The 22,921-nt window shown below is 40.4% G+C and overlaps 1 long non-coding RNA gene across 1 annotated transcript; it reads left to right on the top strand.

Moving 5' to 3' along the window:
- On the top strand, window positions 1-1,852 carry LOC123975695. Its single transcript, XR_006826144.1, has 2 exons — window positions 1-337; window positions 1,518-1,852. It is a non-coding gene; the product is annotated as an uncharacterized LOC123975695 (long non-coding RNA).
- The last annotated feature ends 21,069 nt before the right edge of the window (window positions 1,853-22,921 follow it).

Below are 22,921 nucleotides of genomic sequence, written 5' to 3'. Positions count from 1 at the left end.
GTCCTGCCTGCAGCTAAAGTAGTTTTATCTAGCACTTAAAGGGGCAATATGTAGTTTTCAGTGGCATTTTAATAATTAATGTTAAATGAGTGCTCAAATGTTCACTGACAGACCTAGTATTACCTTGTGCAATACAATAACTTTTAACTGCACTTTCCCATTAGTTCATTAGCACTAGTTAATTTAGCTTGATTTGTTGCAGACAAAACATTTCAGGAAAAAGCACTGGTTTACTAGCGGTACTAGCAGTACGCATTAAGTATGCATGCTTGAACTCCAGAAAGTGCTAAATCCCACTCACCGGGAGACAGCTCCACATAACATGCTGGAAACTCAGGTAAACTCCCAGTCCCACAACGTTACAGTAATATTTTTATCAACCTGAGGTTGAAGTAATCCATGCTCGTTATATGATAACGCTACGGTTAGTGAGCTAGACTGAATATTACTAATGAGATTGTTGCCACACTTTTGTAGCAGTTAGACCGCAGTAAGTAACATTACTATGAGTCTTCCACTGTGGTTTTGTCCTGCAGCGTTATGTATATTATGTGGGTCACGTAAGTTACAACGAGACGGGTCTTTCTTTCTTTGAGACTGGTGAAGACGCTGTGTACCTGAGTATCGCTAAGACAACAATAAATCAAAATTGAACATTAAGAAGCAAACAGTGGCAGATCCATGCTAACGATAGCTGGCTGCCCCTGCTTTGTGTCACTAAGTTATAGGCCAGTAAAAACTAATTTCTCCACATTTGCTTTTTACTGTCACATCATTTCTTGCAGGCTAAATCAACACTTTGATAATACCGGTGGTACACAGGATAGTAATATGGGTCACGTCGCGTTAACGTTAGCAACTGGTCAGCGTTAGTCGTCAAATTAACTATATCTAACTTCACAATATCTTAGTTTACCTGTCCAATAGAATAAAAGCCAACTCTGGGTCGGTTTTGTCAGTTTCAAAATAAAGCAGAGGTCTCTCCGTGACTCAAGCCTTTCAGATGTTGACTTTTTTACCCAACATTGATTTGATTCTTATTTGGCCCGACGGTCTTCAGCACAAAAAACTTTGTTTTTTTATCCATATGTGGAGTTTATGTTGGAGTCTGTGTTGTGTTGGGAGCCAGTCATTGATGGTATTAGTGGAGTGCATTTCATTAGCTGCGGTGTTGTTGTTGTTCTCGCTGTAGTTCGCGAGAGGCTTGGGAGCACGCATGCAGAGAACCCGACCCAATTCCTTCACATAAATAGCAATAGTGGCTGTTCCAAAGGACAGAGAAAATAGGCTTGTTGTTCATGTCTGAGTGAGGCAACAGCCCTTTGCCAAATAGGCAATAAAAAAGTGATTTTTTTTTCATAAGGGATTTCATTGAAGAAAAAGATTTAAGATTTTCTAATCATGAAGTCTGGCAAAAACAAATAGTAACTCGAGGTTCACTTAACTAGCTTTCTGGAGCAGTGTGACAACCATATTCTTTTCTTTCACTTCGCCCATGTCTATCTCTGTTTCTGCAGGAAGAGGGGGTACAAGGTTACGAGAGAGGCGAAGGGTGTTACCTCAGCGTCGGGTGCCTCGTCCTCCCCGTCTCCCACCACTGCGTCCTGTCACCAACCTGAGCTTCTCTCGGAGCTTCACCTTCTCTTTCTTTGAGCTGCCGCTACACCAGTCGCCTTGCTGCCGTGTCGAACGCATCAGAAACCTCATGCTGCTTCTGAGACAGATACACTACTGAAGAGTCAGTGCTGCGTGGACAGTTAATTCTTGTATTTTCCTATTCCATAGAATCTGTTTTGTTGAATCTTTTGTTTCTATATTTATTGTAAACAAATTAAACTACTTGGGGATCTCATTAGATCAGTGTGTAAATGTTTTTTAAATACTACATTTTGGGTTTGAACTTTTGAACATATTGAACATTATTTGCCTAGTTCTTTTCTTTCACTTCGCCCATGTTTATCTCTGTTTCTGCAAGTAGAGGGGGTAGAAAGTTACGGGAGAGATGACCCGTAACCTTCTACCCCCTTGGAAGTCAAAACTGTTTGACATTTGTACTTGAATCTTTTGTGTATAATATTTCTGTAGAGGACATTCTTTACTTTTAATGACCTAAACTGGACTTTCCTTTTTATTTATTCAGCTGTGTATAATCCTGGAGTTGGACTTTCATTTATTTTTAAATTTGATGAAGATTTATTATTGTGGATATTGAGATTAAAAGGGCAATAAAAAAAACCTGTGGAAATAAAAGGGTTTTTTTCCATTCTCTCTCATTTCTTTGTAACTACATGTGCCACTCAATCTTTTTTTCCCCCATGCCAGTATTTCAATTAATTTCACCTTTCTCAAGTGGAATGACTTTCAAAAATGATCCATTGTGCAATTTGTTTCTCTATGCCCATGGTGACATCTCATTGACATAATGCATTCCCTAGCCCCTTAACCATGTCTAACCTTAACCTTTACCCGAACCCTAACCTTTGCCCGGTTCTTACCTGAACCCTAAAACCATGTCTTAACCCTCAATACGCAGTTTCTACCCGTGGGGACCTAAATGAGTAAGTGTGCGTTCAGGTTAAAGTCCCCATCTAGATATAAGAAGGTGCTGTGTTGTGATAAAAGTCATTCAGACACAATGAATGCGAGGGTGAAGGAGAGGAGTATAGGAGCTGTAAACTTACTGAAATGTGCAGAGGTTAATTATCAACTGACTATTGTTTCAGAATCATGAAAGCTATGACTGCAGGTTAGAAGGGTGCAAGTTAAGAATGCAACCATACATAAAAGGTGTACCACTGGATGAATACACGCACAGAAGGTAGCAACTGCAGCTACAAAGATGGGTGATATTTGGCAGTGTGTAATCCTTTGTAGGAAGAAAATGTTTCAGGAGTGCGTGAGTCTCCGAAACTCCCTACAAATCTTTTTTTCATCCATATCCACCAGGGTTTTCCTGTAATTGTTTTATTAATATGCCCTTGCTGTTTTTTCAAGGCATGCTTTTCACCTCTTACAGTTGCCTTACAATAATCTGAGCTCTTTTCCTTTTCCTTTTCCTAATGAATCAGTTCAATATAATGTAGTACACACAGATAATCCTTGTGATTACCAAATACTCTCAAACCTTACACTAGGTTTGTGTGTCTGTTTGTGTGTGACAAGTACTTTTTCCTTTCTTTTTTTCCCTGATTGGGTCTGTGACAGGGAAAGTGGACAGTGTTGAAGAGAGTCAGATTGATGTGGGAGCAGCCAATGTGACCATGGCTGTACAACCCATCTTCCTCTGTGGTCTCATACAGGTACACATACACATTAAATAATACATTGACAAACAGTATGCAAAGGCTCACACTCCTCTATGCAGCTGATACTCACAAGGAAATAAAAACAGAATTTCCTTGTATATATCCAGCAAATTATCACATTTGTTTTCAATTCAATTCAATTTTATTTATATCCTCCTAGCACCAAATCATAATACAAGTTATGTCAGACCACTTTTTATACAGACCAGGTCTAGACTGGACTCTTTTCTCAATTAAGATCTTTTTATTCAAGATTTTCCATTGTACTAAAAGGGCAAAGCTGACTGGTCAGTACAGATATATGAAATGAACATTGGTATATCTAAACAGCAGCTAGCACCAATGTACCTAGGTAAGACACCCTGAATAGATGGAAATTGAAAAGAAGAAGGAAAAAAGATGTAACAATGCAGAAATAAAAATATATAAACTAATCCCTCCCCAATCACTGCCAGTGTATTAGATGTTGTATTATGCTTACTGTTGCGGTGGGAAAAGCATGTTTAAATAAACAGCTCAGGCAAACACTTGTCTTTCTGTGAATTTTATTCAAGTCTTCTGCAGAGGAAACTCACTGGGACACATACATATCTTAGCCTCAGGATCGGAGTACTATCTCATCAAAGGAACATGGTGTCTTTCAGTGTTCCCTAGGGGACACTCAATATCTATAGAAAGATAACAATGTCCAAGGTACATGTGGTATGGACTTCCATGGGAGTTGTCTCTCCTTTACTAATCTCAGAATTTTTGTCTCTCTCCTTTCCATCTCCCTGGGGTGTTATTTCTCTGGACCATTACGCCAAATCTCTCCATATCTTCTTCGTAGGTGGTGTTGCCAAAGAGATTCAGTTTGGCAGCCACACAACCAGCAGCGTTCTTTCTAGAACCATCACCAGGTCATGGTCCAAGCTTCTCCATGCCTCCTTGTCAGACCTGGAGAAGCTTGGATCAAAAGATGACATATTAAGAAGGAATCTGTCAAGCATTTTGAATGAAATAAAGAACAACATAAACAATATAAACGAATATCGTTGTGTTTTTTCGGTGCCATCCGTGTGTTTCATCTGTCCCGCCAGTAGGGATGATTGAAATAATGCGCACCTCTCATTGAAGTCAAATTATACTGAAGTCATTCCATGTTTTAACCAGATGGCCCCTGGTATTGATAGAACACACACGTGAGTTGTTGATCACAACAACTAATTATTTCTGTCTATAATGTTATCTTTTAAAATTACATATGTCCGAAAAGTGTTTCAGTTGTCCCAGCTCTCCTCTATGGAATGCATTTAAGAAGGGATCACACACCTTTTAAGCAGGACATGATGTCCTCCAGCCATTGTGTGTGGGTAGGAGGGGAGGTATCCCTCCACCTGCACAGAAGGGAGCACAAACAGGTGATACAAATCAGGGCACACAGACAGTGACAAGCAGGGAGAACAGGCCGGCCATAATAACAAACAATACAGGCAGAGAGGCAAACTCAACATAGTTTAGTTTGTGTCTCTGGCTGTGTGATGCTGTAAAAGAGGCCACACCACAGCAGCAGGTCTGCAAGTTGTCATCCTGCAGCTGCCACTGATAGCTTGAGTACCTGCACAGAGGCAAACCGGACAGCTGGCTTTAGCTTGGGTCAGTTGAAACACTTAAACATACCCAGGGATGTGCAGTATTTATGATACATGTATGTAAAATAGGCATTTTAAATCCGATAGTTGGCTCCTCAGTAATTTCCCCAAGATCCAAAAAATTGATCCAGCCCTGAAGAAGGTTACGGTGAGAAACCTGTAGGTGTGTTAGCTTTCCATTTATTTTAGTATCAATTGCTACAGTTCTTGACAGCTCCTGTTAAGTTTTGTTGTTTGTTTTAATAGCCTAGGCAAAATTGTTTACCAATTTACGTTATGTTCTAGCTAACAATATGATCAGAGTAGCAACCCTCACTGTTGACATTAGCTAGCTAAATTCTTGCTATTTTTAGTTTTCATTGGTTGTGCATGGAAAAATAATAATAAAATGTTTAAGAGTTAAGCAAACTGTCAGTTTACATTACATTTATGACTTACAATTGCTATACATGTCAGAGGTCACACCTCTGGAGCAATTAGGTGTCTTGCTCAGGGACACAATGGTGGATGGTCTCACAGTGGGAATTGAACCCAGGTCTCCCACGCCAAAGGGAAGCATCTTATCTATGCACCATCACCACACCAGCCCACTCCAGTTCAACATTTAACTGTTGGTTACTTTAAAACTAACCTTTATCTGGGTGTTCACAGGGATATGTGAATGTTTGATTTGTTAACTGGTTGCATGTCAGATGTATTGCATGACTCATTAGGCAGAGGCTGTTGCTCTCAAACATTGTCTATTTAATCAGCTGAGTCAGTGTACTGGCGAAGGGATAGATCATAGGCCAATACAAGGTTTGCGAAATGATTTAATGGTACCTTGGAAAAGATTTTTAGTATTTCTGAAATACAAAATACATGATTCATGGTGTGGCTGCTGTATTTTGTAGTTTATTGTAATACACTTAAAATTAGGGTATTTAGTATCTTGTTTTTAAATACACTTTGATGTATTTTTGCTAGTAGTACCACACCCACTGCTGAAGGATCCTTGGGCAAGACTTTGAAGCCACACAGCTGATATCTAACCTCTGTGGTGGATAAGAAAAAAATCCTGTAGTCCTCTCTTAGCTAGTCTCTCTTCTACTAAATTATGAAATTCAATGGTTATTTTTCATATGGGTTTAATTCATCAGTCTACCTTTAAAACTGAAACATGGTCCTGGAGATTTCTGTAATTATGTTAGCTATTATGTTATAATTATGTTAGTGTGAGGCTGGCTGGTGTGTTTTGGTTTTTCTGTCTCTCTGCCTTTCTCTCTCTCTCTTCCTTGTGGCTACCTAGTCTCTACCCTTGCAGTTTGACAGGAGGCGTGACTGGTGGGGAAGCTTGGGGCTGGCTCACTCACCTGTCTGGCAGACTGATTAGCACACCTGATCCGTATCATGTCGTTCTGTGCTGCTTCATAAGCCCTGCAGTTCTCCTCAGTCTTTGCTGGATTGTTATGTTGTATAGCGTAGGTCTCTAGCTGGCACCCAGCCTTGTTGTGACCATTGTACTCTGTTACGCCTTGTGATTAATTTCATCTTTGTCTTTGGTGTTCTTAGTCTGGAGAGGACGCCTTCCCTTATGCCCATACCTGCCTGTTTTTCTGGAGGAGCACACACTGCCTGCCTTCCCTGCCTATCGTCGAGCCTGCCACCCAGCTGAATCACTCGCTCCCACCTTGTCTTGCCTGCCTCTCAATAAACTCTGTGAAAGGCCTCCCGTCTCTGTCTGCTTCTGGGTTCTGGTTAAACCATATCTGACAATGTTTCAGAATCAGATGTTTAGATTTTGTTGATTTGGTAATCAGTGTTTGCATTTTGAGCACTACATGTCCTAGTAATGTTATATAAGTTAGTGTACATGTAGTATTAGTCTTTTTGAATAAATGGTAGCTGAGATTTAAGTTACTAAAGTTACCTGTTTGAAACTGTGTGTGTGTGTGTGTTTGCCCTCTTCCAGGCTTAATCAGAATCAGTTTTATTGCCAGGTATGTGTACACATACGAGGAATTTGACTCTGGATTGTAAATTGCTCACGATGTGCTTACTTATACAATAATATAATAATAATAATAAAATAAAATCGGACACAAACTACAGAGTAGACAACACTAATATACACACTATGAACAAAACAATATAGACATATTGAAAATTAGTGCAGTAATCAGAGTGCAAAGGATGCAAGAGTAAACTAGTCTCATTATGTACATGTTGAAGGTGGAGATAGATAGATATATATATATATATATATATATAACCGGAGGTAGGTGTATTGGTATACAGTATATACAATATAACATAGTATGAACAGCACTGAAATAGAGAATGGTGAATAAGTAATAAGTGGAAACCAGTAAACAAGTGCTGATTAGAGAGAGTTACTGGGTTACTGCACAGGAATTGTTCCTGACACTGTGAGTCAGAAATCAGCTGTTCATCAGAGTGATGGCTTGTGGGATGAAACTGCTTCTGTGTCTGTTGGTTTTGGCGTACAGTGCTCTGTAGCGCCTACCGGAGGGGAGGAGCTGGAACAGGTTGTGTCCGGGGTGAGATGGATCTGCAGTGATGTTTCCTGTCCGTTTCCTGACTCTGGAAATGTATAAGTCCTGAATAGAGGGCAGGTTGGCACCGATGATTTTTTTCTGCAGTCCTGACTGTCCGTTGTAGTCTGTCCTTGTCGTTTTTGGTGGCAGATCCAAACCAGACAGTGATGGAGATGCAGAGGACAGACTGGATGATGGCTGTGTAGAACTGGATCAGCAGCTCCTTAGGCAGGTTGAGCCACTTCAGGTCCTGGGATATAGTGGAACCCAGAAACCTGAAGGATTCCACAGCAGACACAGGGCTGTTGAGTATGGTGATAGGGGGCAGAGTGGGGGGGCTCCTCCTGAAGTCCACGGTCATCTCCACAGTTTTGAGCGTGTTAAGCTCCAGGTTGTTCTGACCGCACCAGAGAGCCAGCTGATCAACCTCCTGTCTGTAGGCCGACTCATCACTGTCCCGGATGAGGCCGATGACCGAACTTCAGGAGTTTGACAGATTAGTCCCCTGAGGTGCAATCATTGGTGTAGAGGGAGAAGAGCAGTGGGGAGAGCACACACCCCTGGGGGGCGCCAGTGTTGATAGTCCGGGTGCTGGATGTGATGTTTCCCAGCCTCACCTGCTGACTCCTGTCAGTCAGGAAGTTTGTGATCCTCTGACAGGTGGAGGCTGGCACAGTGAGCTGGGTGAGTTTGGTGCTGAGGATGTTCGGGATGATGGTGTTGAACGCCGAGCTGAAGTCCACGAACAGAATCCTAGCATATGTTCCTGGAGAGTCGAGGTGCTGCAGGATGTGATGCAGACCCAAGTTGACAGATGTTCTGCATGGAGTGACCAATGCTGTACCAGGAACTTTGTCAGTCTGTGTGGTTTCCATGGTTATACTCATCGAAGGCAAGATGCTGAATCAGTGTTTTAAGCGCAAACTGTCTGTCGCTATACCGTGGGAGCTTATACTGGTGAGGGATACACACACACACACACACACTCAGTAGTCATGCCCATAAGATGCACCCAGATGCACAGATGCCACAGTGATGAACTAATGAATGACTCATAATTACATAAAAATCTGTTGATTTCCAAAATGACAAATCCCCACAAACAATACATTTCTAGACCTGGCCACTTACTATCATTCAGTCTTGTAGTGGTGTTTTTAAAAAATCGATTTGTAAGCTTATCATTTATTTTACTTATGGATTTCAGAATAATTCTCTGTAAATTATTGTAACTAAAACCCTAAATGTAAAAATAATTATGCAAAAGTCACTATGAAAACATTTTTAAAAAAGAAGTTACATTAAACAATTTTTTTATTACCTTGAAATTCCATGACTTTTACTTTGTAAGAATGTATGTTTTTAATAGTAATTTGATGGCATGAACAACAAGGATGAATAAAACTTAAACAAATAAAACCATAGCAAGATTTGAGGTAAAATTTACAACACAAAATTATACAAACACAAGCAGAAAAAAGAGGAACAGCAGTTGCAAGGGAAAACAGAAACACTGCAGTAGGTACATGATACATGGAATACAAAACCATACTGAAATACCAACAAACTATCAAGAGATAGGGACTCTTTCAACCTTTATCTCCCTGATCTAAATTAGTGTTATGAGGAAAACAGTTTCAACCCACCACTGTTGGCTATGAATGTGAAAAGCTAGCTATATCAGTGGACTGGCAGTGTCTGATTATGATAATGCAACCTGATCTCACAGAAATACGTGAAATGTTTGTGTACTTCCATGTGTATGAACAGACTGATCTAACATTTAGATGTAGAATACTGTATATTGTTGTTTTCCAAACATTCTGTACAGAAAATGTCACGTCCATTGTTTTTCTTTCACAGATTGTCCTGGGCACCATCCTGTCGGTGCAGATGGATCTAGCTGGACAGCACAGAGTCCAGGTTGTGGGACACATGCCCAGTGGGTCAGTAGAACAGTAGTCACTGTCTGTTTTGTTTGTCCTTGTCATTCAATTTCTGATTTTTTTATATTTTCAAAGACTTTTGTGTTGAGTTTTATTTTGTTGAAGACTTCAAGCAATACGGATTTTGAAGGTTTTTCTTGTAGAATAATGCTTGTGAGCTTATAGGAACAAGTTTTATTGTAACTGTATTGTGGCAGTTTTCTTTTAAATGAATAATTCAGTTCAAAGCCTTTAACAAATCATTGGTCATTAAAATGGAAAAGAATATTATGCAAAAAAATATTATTTTTATTACTACTGTAATACTACTGTCTTTATCAATATGCTGTATATACAAATCGCCAACCAGTAAATTTGTTTATTAGTTAATATGCCTCTGACTCTTTTCTCTTCACCTGTCTCACTCAACCTCTTTCTCACCTTCCATTCTTCATAGTCCTCTTCCCATCATAGAAAATAAGCCAGTTAGAGTTATCATGTTATCCTTCATTACTTTTAAAGAATGCGTCTCAGTGATGAATAATCACTCAGCTTAAACTGGTGGTCTTAATTCTTTATATTACTGTAGGCTATATTTTGTTTTTTGTTTGAATAATCAGTCAGTCATTCAGTTGATCAACCCGTCATCTCTTTCCTTCTGCCTCCACCTCCTATCTAGCCTCTCTTCCCCAGTCTGTCCCCCTCTCTCAGGTCAGAGAGCTGTTCATTCCAGCTCTGACCAAGGCTCTGGTTGGCTTCAGTTTCCTCTCAGCCACTCACACCAACACAGCTACTGCATAGACCCCTGTCAGTTTAAAGAGGTTGTATTATGCTAATTTGAGGGCGTGCCTGACCCCCGCTAGCTGCATGGCAAGCTTTATGATGCGTTTTCATTGTGATGTCACAAGTTAAGGAAGTGAAGGACTGGACTACAAACGAGCCGTTTTCAAGCGGTTCAGAGCAGTGCCCTCTGTGGGAGATGGGAACTCCCTTTGGGCTGGACTTTGGGCTTTTTCACTTTGCAAACCTGTTACATGCACAAAAAAGATATATAACTCAGTAAAGGAGAGGGGAAAAGCCAAAAAGCATAATACCACCTCTTTAACTTTACTGCTTTCTTGAACAGCAAAAGAGTAGAAGTAAATATTATGTACAGATGCATAGTCATGTTTGGTACAAACTTGACTATGCATGACTTGACTTGTTTGAAAACAAACAAAAATGTGTACTCACATGACCAAGGATTCAGAAAATGTGTGCTCTTTTGTGAGATCCATTAACTGAAAAGAATAACACTAACTTCTACAAATGGATTTAATTGAAAAGAATGTTAGTCCTTGGTTTCCACAAATCCTAAAAATTATCCTCTGCATATTAGAAATACTGAATGATCAACTTGAAGTCCTGACTGTATAATTTTGTTAAACCCTTTTGTTTTGTTATTTAGTTTCTTAAAGATAAATCAGACAAATCCCTGCTTCAATTCCAGGGTCATAATGAGCAATGCAACAGTGCCATCTTCTTAAATCTGTAAACTTCTCACTATAACTTGCACCTTTAGGCAGCTGTTTAACCCTTTTCAACATTGGCACAATATGTTTGAACAACCCTTAGCCCTTGACCTTAAGATGTTCTTTTAGATCCTGAACAGATAAAACATAACAACCAGTTGCGTGTCTCCGCTTCAGGAACTTCCAGTTCTGGGTTTATGTAACGCCATAGGAAGAATATTCCAGTGCTTTGCTGTCAGCTGCTCCTTCTCTTGGTCCAGGATAGTATTGGTGTCAAATAACAGGTACTGTATTATATTCCTACAGACATAAAAACCAAGACCAACCTTTGGCACTGTGTTAAAGACTATAGGGAAGCAATGTCAACTAATATCTAAACTTTTTATGGGGTCAATTATATATTTTAAATGGTCTTTTCTTTGTTATTGTCCGTTTTCCTTTACATATTGTCCTCCTGTTGTGTTTTAATCTCATCTCAATCTCGGACCAATCCTCTTCACTTTATATATGCTTCCTTTAGGCAATATTATCAGGAAACATTCCATAAACTTCCATTGTTATGCAGATGATACTCAATTATATCTATCGATCAAGCCAGATGAAACTCATCAGTTAGCTAAACTTCAAATGTGCCTTCAAGAAACCTGGATGTGTCACGGTTTGGTGTGGGTGAGGCAGGTTGGAGGACCCAAACGCAGGACGCAATGCAGGAGGAGGTACAGTACAAAGGGTTTTAATGAACAAACCAAAAGCGAGCACACTTACAGGTGAGTGGCTGAATACAGAGTCCAAAAACTAAGGTAGTCCAAATAGAGATCCAAAGGGAGCAGGGTGACCGGGAGACACGACCGGGAGACACGACCGGGAGACACGACCGGGAGACACGACCGGGAGACACGACCGGGAGACACGACCGGGAGACACGACCGGGAGACACGACCGGGAGACAGCATACAATGACCCGACAAAGAAAAGACAGAAACACCAGGTATATATACACACAGGGACTAACGAGCAGGGCGGGAGCAACACAGGTGAAAGACATGAGGCTAACGAGGCACAGGTAGGGAGAAAGAGAGCAGGGGAAAACAGAGACAGACATGCAGAGGGATCACTGGGGTAACAGACATGACAAGGGTTACCAAACACTAGACGATAGACAAGACAGAACCCCAAAACCCAACATACTATAAGGCAGATACTAAACTCAAAAGTGCAACACAAAGAATGGCCGACCGGCAGAGCGTGACAGGATGACCTGTAATTTTCTAATGTTAAACTCAGATAAAACTGAAGTTATTGTTCTAGGGTCCAGGCACCTCCGTGACGCATTATCTAAAGATATGGATTCCCTTGATGGCATCACTCTGGCCTCCAGCACCACTGTGAGGAATCTTGGAGTTATCTTTGATCAGGACATGTTGTTTAAGTCTCACATTAAGCAAATTTCAAGGACCGCCTTTTTTCACCTACGTAATATTGCAAAAATCAGGAGCATCCTGTCTAAAAATGATGCAGAAAAACTAGTCTATGCATTTTTTACTTCTAGGCTGGATTACTGCAATTCCTTATTATCAGGCTGCTCGAAAAAGTCCATTAAGACTCTTCAGCTGATCCAGAATGCTGCAGCACGTGTTCTGACAGGAACCAGGAAAAGAGATCATATTTCTCCTGTCTTAGCTTCTCTGCATTGGCTTCCAGTAAAATCCAGAATAGAATTTAAAATCCTTTTTCTCACCTATAAAGCTCTTAATGGTCAGGCACCATCTTATCTTAAAGAGCTCATAGTACCTTACTACCCCACCAGAGCACTGCGCTCCCAGAATGCAGGGTTACTTGTGGTTCCTAGAGTCTCCAAAAGTGGAATGGCAGCCAGAGTGTTCAGCTATCAAGCTCCTCTCCTGTGGAACCAGGTTCCAGTTTGGGAGGCAGACACCATCTCCACATTTAAGAGTAGGCTTAAGACTTTCCTCTTTGATAAAGCTTATAGTTAGGGCTGGCTCAGGTGAGCTCCTCTCTCTTCTTTCTCTCCCTCTGTATGCAACCTCATCCCATTAATGCATGTTACTAACTCGACTTCTTCCCTTTCCCGTAGTCTTGTGCTTTCTCTTCCCTCCCCTCTCTCTCTCCTTCCATCCCTCTCTCTCTTTCTCTCTGTTCCTCTTTTGCCCTCCCTCTCTGTCTCTCTCTCTCTCTCCTTCACCCCCAACTGGTTGAGGCAGATGGCCGCCCACCCTGAGCCATGGTTCTGCTCGAGGTTACTGCCTCTTAAAAGGTTTTTCCTTGCCTCTGTCGCCTAGTGCTTGCTGTGAACTCTTTGGTTTCTGTAAGTATCATCACAGAGTACGGACTAGACCTGCTCTTTTTTGAATAGCGCTCTGATATAACTTATGTGATTTGGCGCTTTATAAATAAAATTGAATTGAACTGAATTGGATATTTTAGATGCCAGGTTTGGTATCAGCTCTGATGATTCTAATCATCTTGTTAAAGATTGGCCACCTCTTTGAATAGCTGCCAAAGGTAAAGGACATTTAAGACATGATTTATGTTCATCATGTTCATCATCAAGTTGTTCAAATAATCACAATCTCACATAAGACAATTTTCTTTTAGGGCGGGCATATTCAGCTGCACTATTCACAAGTGTGACCACGGTTAAGAAATCCAAATCTTCTGCTTGTAGTAGTCTGTTTGGCGGCTCGAGGAGTGATCGCTGGACATGGCATGACTGCCACCAAATGAAGTTGGTGGTTAAAACAGTGAATGTACAGTATTTCATGATGTAGTTGATTTTGTAGCGATCTCTGCACACCGCCATGTCTCCCAGACATTAGTGACGCACCATCGTACACCTGACAAAATATTTTGTCAGGGCTGAGACAAGTTCATCTATGATCACGCCAGTTACTGTCTTTGTATCCCCCTTCTCCGACGAGGCCATGACCAATACGCGTTCACATATCTTGTAGTTCTCAATGTATTGCATAATTCCCATAGGCAACAGGATTTTGTGTCCTTTGTGGGTTTGTGTAGCAAGCATTTTGTGGAATTTTCAGTTTTCAGTTATCTCCCTGTAGGGCAATTCATTCACCACTGAAAACTTGAGTATATCAAATATAGCTGACATGTAATACCTATTACGTGCCAGGGGTTCTGCATTTAAGACATTGGAAATCTCCCCCTGTCTGCCTATGTTTCACCCACTCCCTCCACATTACTTCACAGATTAAGTGCTCCTTTAAAGCTGCGAGCTTATTCAAACCCCTCCTCGTCTCAATGGCATTCTTCCAGTCAGTGAATCCCCTAACAGTGAACCTTGCATTTGCAGATTTGAATTTCCTACAGGGATAGCAAAACGCTGAGTATTCAAGCCAGTCCCGATTCTTATACCAGCTAGAGAAAAATTATAATTATTTTGCACCAAACATTCTGACTGGATATTTGTTCAACACAGCTTGTTTTGGCTTATCCATATCAAGGTCATCCACTAATAATCCAACAGGCAATTGTAGTCGAAATCCCATTTCTGCTGCTGTTGCAGGAGTATGGCTAGTAACGTTAGCGCTCCCAGATAGGAGGCCGCTGCCTCTGGTGCTAAGCTCATTAGGCTGTCCTCCAACATCTGCCAACATCTTCATCTCCGCCAACACTACACACACTTGGATTGGGTGCAGAATCCTGCTCCAGATGAACATTGGAGACAGAGTCGAGTAAGTTAACATTAAGCCATTTACGTATGTCCATTTTTAACGTTTAAAGGTTGTAAATAAAGGTAGGGGAAAAAACTGCTTGCCACTGCTAGCTAGGCAGGAATGCCAACTGAGCAAATTTTACTGCGCTCATGCGCATCCGTACAAATCTACGTCAACTCTTTTTAAGCGGCTATCAAAAAAAAACACCATAAAACCACACCATTTAATTGAACAACTTTTATTTTAAATAATTTAAAATAAATATTACATTAATAATATTATTATACTTTGGTGGAAATATACATTAATTATTATTATTTTTAAAACAGCCTAACAAAAGTCTTGGCACCTGGTGGAGCCAATGGGGGGGCACTAGCTGGATCTTGGACGGGACCTGCCCACAAAAGCCCGCACATGGCGACGGCCCTGCCTTGCTGTGTGTTCCAAGCAGTGTTGGCAGTGATCATTGTGGTGAACCTGCAGGGGATACTGGCTCAGTTCAAAGATGTGTGTGTGCTTTGGAAGTCTGACAGATTAGACCTGGTGGGCTACACACACACACACACATACACACACCCATCAAAATGTAGTTTATGTATTTTTTCAAGCTCATAGCATAGAACTGTGGCTACCAACCGTACAGATCCCCCTCTCATCCCAGACTTTTCATCTCTCCTCCCTCCTTTACTTCAGCTGGTGTGGGTAGCCTCACTGATTTCCACACTAATCTTAAATCAGCAATAACAATTGGCCTATGTAGCCTTAAAGTATCTGCTAAAACTATTCCTGACAAAGCGTATCCATTGCACTGAAGGGTTGATTTATGATATCACATCAGAAGGAGGGGATTTTACTTGAAAGCAGTGATTTTTACAAAAGTACTGTAAATGATTTAAAACAGAGGGGGACAAGGGGAATCATGGGGAAATGTGTCACAATAGAGCAAGTGCCATGACTATGGCTCTGCTATGGTCTCATTTACCAAAAGAAATGTAACAATGGTTTAAGGGTCTATAAAATCCTGCATATGGGATCTTTAATTATTGTTACTTTAATGATGAAACATGTTTTATCATGATCATACTGTATATTTATTATTATCCTCCAATCATTTATTGACTCATATCATCATTTTATTTATTTATTTTTTATTTATTCATAATCTTAAAGGTTTTGTATTTCCTTTACTTCTCTCGCTTATCTACCAGGCAGACACATTCTCATTACTAGTACTTTGCTCCGGCCAGACCTAATCATGTGGTCAGAGCCGTGTGAGACCATCTTGTTGGTGGAGCTTACTGTCCCACGGGAGGAGGGAATGGAGGCTGCCAACAAGCGGAAGCGTGCCAAGTATGCAGACCTGGTAGAAGACTGCAGAGAGGCTGGCTGGAAAGCCACCACGTGTCCCGTTGAAGTGGGATGCAGGGGCTTCGTTGGGTCCTTAATGGTTCACCTGCTCCGTGAAATGGGATGTACAGGAGCAAGGTGTCGAAGTTGTCGGAGTTAGAATAGGGGATGGGGGCCAAGTAACACCTAGGGCATCAGCAGGGGGTTGTACTGGGGTTAAAGGATCGAAACATCCATGACTGGTGGTCCCCAGCTGATGACCCGTTTTATGCCCAAAAAGGTGGAGCACACCTGCACAAAAGGCACCGATGGAGGTGCGTCAGGCAGCAATGCCCAGCAGGTCGACCATCAGCCTGTATTTCTATAAGTCCCATTGTCTGTCTTTCATCTTCTACTGTTGTTTTGGGTCTTATTCCAGTACGGCTGTTTCAGAGATGTGGAACTCTACACTGAGGTACCTCACATGTCTATTTCACAGGTCTCGCTATATGTTATCAAGAAAATGCAACCTGTTTGATTAAAGGTTTGTTGTTGCTCATGGTAAAATTTGTAAAATTACAGCCTAAGGTAATTAGGAAATTACATGACACAAAAACACGGTCCAACCAAACGCTTTGAACACTCCGTATTGTCATCATGTTTTTATCTGCCTGTCTTGTGTTGTGCTGCTGTTTTCATTAGCTTAAAAAATAGCGTAATTTCTTCAGTCTGATTTGGGTAAGGAACATCATGTCAGAGCTTTTGAAATGCTTTCAAAGCTGCATAACATTATTCTAAAGAATAGACAACCTATTTGTTTGGACCAAACCAATCAGTTACGATCAATAACTTACTCAGAGCTCAAGAACTTTATTTCTTCTTCTTCTCTTCCAGCCTCACCATATGTTGAATCCATCCTCCACTCAAAGAGGTACATATCATACAGATCAGATCCATGGAGAAAATGGATCTAGTGTCTACATAGCTTCACTCAACACCTCTGCTTGCTCGCTCAGGTCTGAGCAAGCAGTTGATTAGCGTAGCTTAGGATAATGACTGGAAGCAAAAGTTTTAACTTTGGACAGAGAAAGACTAGCTGTTTCCCCCTGCCTCCTGTCTTTATGCTAAGCTAAGCTAATCAACTGCTGGCTGTAGCTTCATATTTACTGTAAATCAGGAGATGTGAGATCCTCTCATCTAACTCCTATCAAGAAAGCGAAGAAGTGTATTTCCCAAAATGTCATATCATTCCTATGAAGTTTCTGCGAACTTTGTGAAAGGTTCAGTGTGTAAGATTTAGTGGCATCTAGCCGTGAGGTTTGCGAATTGCAACCAACTGTCCAGTTTACCACTGCCCCCCACCCTTTCAGAGCGTAGGACAGCTACGATGGCTGACAAGAGGTGTCTCTTCTGAGACAGTAGAGAAAGTCAAGAAATTAGGGTTCTTTAGGTATATTTATTAAGAAATTATATTTACTTTATTATTCAGTAAAACCATATACTATTGTGACTTGACCACTGACAGATAAGATGGAAAATGTTAGCGTGAGTGTGTAACATTGTCACTGATTCTGCACCACAGTCCATTATAAACCACATAATAGATAAAGTTTATACAAACATTGACAAGGGAAACACATTCATTCTCTCTGTGGTTATGGACCCTCGCCAAAACTGACCGCCAGCAATAATATCAGGCCCGCTGCCAGATCATGGTGCTTTGATAGCGGCAAAAAAGTATAAATAAATAAATACTTTGAAAGCGGTGCTGAAATAGATCTCATTCATGACAGCAACAGTTACTCACATAATCACTTCCTCTTTAGTGGTTTCACCTGCAAAATAAAAGTGCAGGAAGCTTGTTTAGTGTAATGCTGTATTTGCAGTTGAACTGAGGTTTTACTTTGAAAAATTCTGAACGACATTAGAAAGAGTCTGTGGCTTGCTTGACACACCTCTGAAAGAGCCAGGGGAAATGAAAAAGCATCTGTAGGTTGATGGATGTGGATCGAACACCGAAACACAGCCTGCACTTTACCAACTGAGCTAACCAACCATCATGTGAACAGTCTAAATAGTCTTACATTTTATATTCCGATGCAAAACCTATTTGCCGTCCCCTGCTGTTTATTTTTATTACTTTTTCTTCTTTGAACATACGTATTCAATGTAGTGATGACTTTCTACACTGCCTGAATTCTACCAGAAGTAGAACAAGAAGTAGTGTCAAAATGCGCTCTGTAGCGCAGGTTGTTTGCTTTCAGCTACTGCAGAAACGACAAAGCGTGGCGACGTCCATGGAAGGCATGACCCGCAGTTATATATAGATAAAAATGACTCATTCTAAGGTAAAAAAAAAAAAGCATTATGCTTTATTTTGTGAGGTCTTTATACACTGCTGAAAACATAGTTATGGATATTATATTGCATTTCTGTCAATAGATCCTCAGAAATATTACCCACTGGACCCTTAAACCCTTGAGGTCATAATAAGCTGGAAAGACTACAGCTTTGTCAAAAATCCAAAACCTCCAACTCTCTACTTGAATACATCTGTCATAGATGGTCCTTAATACACCACATAGCCTCAAACTAAAACAAAAATAAATCCTTAGCTGAAACCGATCTGTGGGTTCTGTTTTTACCTATCACCTCACTATGAATTTCTCCTGTTTCATTCCTCCACTGTTTCATAATGTTTCTCAGCATCCCAGTCACAAAAACTTTACTGAAGTTATGCCATACCACCTAAAGTCAGACACGTGCAGTTGTAAATTTGATTTGACAGAAGTTGCCCAGGATATTTAAAAAGACCAAACTATGACAAATAAACATCCTCTCTTTATCTCCTGCTCAGTCGTTCAGTAAATGTGTGCCCAAGCAAGCTGTTTGAATTTGCATCCCTTGTTGACTTCTTGACTGAGCTAAAGCTGGAGTTTGTTGAGCATGTCTCACAGAAAGAGCTATACAGTTATGAAGGAAAGGTAAATATTTTCTGCTTTTCCCTCGGATATCCTCCGGCTGCTCTGCCTTATCCAGCAGTCCAAAGCTTCTGTACTAACATTACAAGTGTAAACACCAACACACCAAGCTTCCAATCCGGGCAAAATCAGCTAATAGGAAAGCTAGCTGCACGGCTAACTGAGCTTACTAGCTATTGGCAGCTACTGTTAGCAGTAGTTAGCAGCTAAAGTAACTGGTAACAAACTCCGTAAATCAACGAAAGTTGAAGAAGAGCAGACAGAGGACTCAGAGGAAAAACTAGAAAATATTTCCTTCATAAAATATGATCCAGTTTCACCAAAACGTTGTGTTTTTGTACAGTAATCAGTAAGGTTAAGTTTCCCATAGCCGGCCCCATATCCATATATTTATTCAGTGCTGTACGTGAGAAGTTGGCCAATCAGAATAAAAAAATTTTTTAAGGAGGGGGCCCTTAAAGAGACAGGCACTAAAACGGAGATGTTCAGATCAGTTCAGATAGAGGGTGAATAGAGGTTCTGAAGCAATGTTTTTTGAATATCAAAGCATGTAAACATTTTCTTCTAGAAACCCAAAATAAAAGTATGAGCCTGAAAATAATATGGGGCCTTTAACATTACATTCCATCAAGCCTCAGTGTCATCAAAGTGTTTGTCCTTGGGAACAAGTACAAATACAACTACACAACTGTTCGAAGATACTACTATTAAATTAAATACTATAATTAAGTATTTATTTCATAGTAATATATTAGTATGGAAAGTAATAATAGGATATTCAGAGGTAACCACTTTAGATACAAAAGAAAATGAATACCAGTCCAAACAAGACCAAAGTCTGTCTGTCTAATTTATCAACATCATGATGTTTCACTGTGTGGCAACAGGCCATTAAACACCTGCAATATTCCCAACTCTGTTGATGCTTTACTGATTGGTAGAGATATCACACTGATCTTAAATGACTCTTCAAAATCTTAGCTGACGGCAGGATGTGGACTAGCTTTTCTAAAATGCCATCATTGTGAAACACGGTTGATAATGAATTCTCCACAGTTTGCCTTGTAACTGCCCGTGACAAACATCCCGATTTCAACTGGATCACAGCATCTGTGATGCAAATAAACACAGCAAGCATGTGATGGGTACCAATGTGCAGGATTTCACATGATGAAAAGTCATTTGAAGATAAAGGTTGATCCTCAAGATTAAATTTAAATTATTTTGAGTTGACAAAGATATGCTGTATACACGTAATAAAAACTGACAAAGGTCATTAAATTACAATGTCCACAACATGTAAACTGACTAAAATTCTCCAGTTAAGGTCATTCTTTTATACACTTAATGAACCACTGAACTGTCATGCAGCCAAAACATATTAAAAATAAATCCTTGGCTGAAAACCACCATCTGTCACATCAAAACATCAAACTGTCACCAAAGGCAATCTGTCTGGATCTGAGCATCACTGTATTCCTGTCAACTTCTTGCTCTCGGTTCCTTCGTCTTGATTCTCTCCTCAATCTGTTACTCTGGTAGCTGTTGCACACCCCCCCTATGTGTGCTTTGTCAAGTATCTGTCATGCATTAGTGATGGTGTATGCAGTGGCTTTCTGTGAAGAAGTTCCCTTTCAATAATTCATTCTGTTTCCTTTTTATTTTCTTAATCCCACACTGTCGAGCCAGATCAGTTAACTAAAATAGAAGGTTTATTGTGTATCAAACTGGTTTATTGCATTTTCTAAGAACATAGAACTTTTTGGGGGCCAAATGGCAGTAAATCCTTTTTGGGCAGCATATACACCGTTTACCTAGTTAAAAATGGGTTAAACAGTAGCTGTGGTGTTATAGCTTCAACAAAAAGCAAAATCAAAAGTAATTTTCACTTCAGATAGAGTTACACACAAGGTAATGGACACACTGCGCCACTTGACACAAACTCAGCACTCTGGGGTTAAATACAACACTCTGCAACTGGATACTGGACTGCCTCACAAACAGACCCCAGTCAGTTGGGATTAGCGGACACACCTCCTCCATGTTAGTGCTCAACACCAGAGCCCTCCAGGGCTGTGTGCTCAACCCCCTCCTGTTCACACTGTGCACCCCGACATGGAGAGAACTCTGTTGTGAAGTTTGCGGATGACATCACCATCATTGGCCGGATTTCAAACAATGATGAGACTTCATTTCTGGAAATTCATAATCTTGTAGACTGGTGCTCAGAGAACAACTTACTGTTCAACGTCAGCGAAACCATGGAGCTGATTGTTAATTTCAGGAAAAAGGAGATAAAGACACACACTCCTGTCTACTTCAGTGGTGCTGAGGTGGAGCAGGTGAACAGTTTCAGGTTCTGGGAATCAGCATCACAGAGAACCTGACATGGTCATCTCACATCTCCACACTGGTGAAGAAAGCTCAGAAACAACTATATTTCTTGAGGAAGCTTAAGAAGGCAACGTTCCCACACCAGGTTCTTGTCAGCTTTTACAAAGGAGCAATAGAAAGCATCCTGACTGGAAACATCACAAACTGGCATGGGATGTGCACTAGTTCAGAGGAGTTTTGCTGGACTTCTGGATAATGCTTCATTCGTATTCTGGACTGCGTTTTTTTCCTTTCCATATTCCGTGTGCGTCCTTGAGAAGTGAGTACAGTGTCTAGTTTGTTCGATTTATCACGTGTGATGTTGCTGTGTGTTTTATCACCCTGTCTCACTTCGTAGCATATATTATATATTGCTGTGTTTGTTTTCATGTTTATTATCAATATATATATAGTTTAGGTCGGACTTTCCCTCCCGTAATATAATCAATATATAGTTTATGTCGAATTAGTACTGCGCGCGCTGACCGGCACGAAATTACCTAGTCTGTGTGTCATTAGTAAGCCTATGCAACAGAGCCTTTTCAGTCCACGTGTGTAAATATATTGAAGCTCCCATATTTAGTTTGTGCTTTCTCTTCAGAAGTTATCCATCTTTGTTCATTTCGTCCTCATATATGTCATTATTCACACTTGTTTATCTCATATTATATTGCTTTTATTCATTACTATTTCAGATGTCTAAAATGGCATTTGTTTATTCTCTTTACAGTTACAACACACACACACACACACACACACACACACACGCACACATACAAATAAACATATACTCATACTAGATTTCATTCTACAATAAACAAGTTGCAAGAAAAGGAGTGTGAGAGTGTCATTGGATTGGGAAGATTACCAACATCATCTTAATTGTTCTAACCGGTGATTGTTGAGGTGTACAGCCACAAAGACACATCAAATAATTTGTTCATTTATAGAGGTCTCAAGGTTGGGGATCAGAAGCCAACACCTCTTTTATAATACTGAAGGACAGTAATAATAATTATAATAATAATAATAATAATAATAATAATCTTTATTTGTAGAGCACTTTTCAAAAACAAAGTTACAGAGTGCTTCAACAAGTGCAAAGACAACAATACAATACCCAAAAGACAACAATACAAGAAATACACCAAAATACACATTTAAGATAAATATAGAATTAGTAAAATAGAATAAAATAAAGTCAAATAAGATCGTGAAAGGCTCTCCTATAAAAGTATGTTTTAAGAAGGGACTTAAAAGAGTTCACTGACTCAGCCGACCTGATTTCCTCGGGCAGGCTGTTCCTGTTGAACGCTCTGTCCCCTTTAGTTTTCAGTCGAGACTCTGGAACAGACAGCAGACCTCTGCCTGAGGATCTCAAGGTACGTGCTGGTGCGTATGGGACTAAAAGGTCAGAAATATAACAAGGCGAGAGGCCATGAAGAGCTTTAAAAGTGATCAATAGAATTTTAAAGTCAGTTCTAAAACATACTGGGAGCCAGTGTAATGAAGCTAAAATAGGAGTAATGTGGTCATATTTCTTTGTTCTGGTTAAAAGCCTGGCAGCTGAGTTCTGGACAGTCTGGAGTCGATCAGTAGATTTTTGGGTTAAACAGGTGAAAAGGCTGTTGCAATAA

This window comes from Micropterus dolomieu, linkage group LG08 (assembly GCF_021292245.1).
Source record: "Micropterus dolomieu isolate WLL.071019.BEF.003 ecotype Adirondacks linkage group LG08, ASM2129224v1, whole genome shotgun sequence".
NCBI lineage: Eukaryota > Metazoa > Chordata > Actinopteri > Centrarchiformes > Centrarchidae > Micropterus > Micropterus dolomieu.
This window is presented reverse-complemented; position numbering and strand designations above follow the sequence as displayed.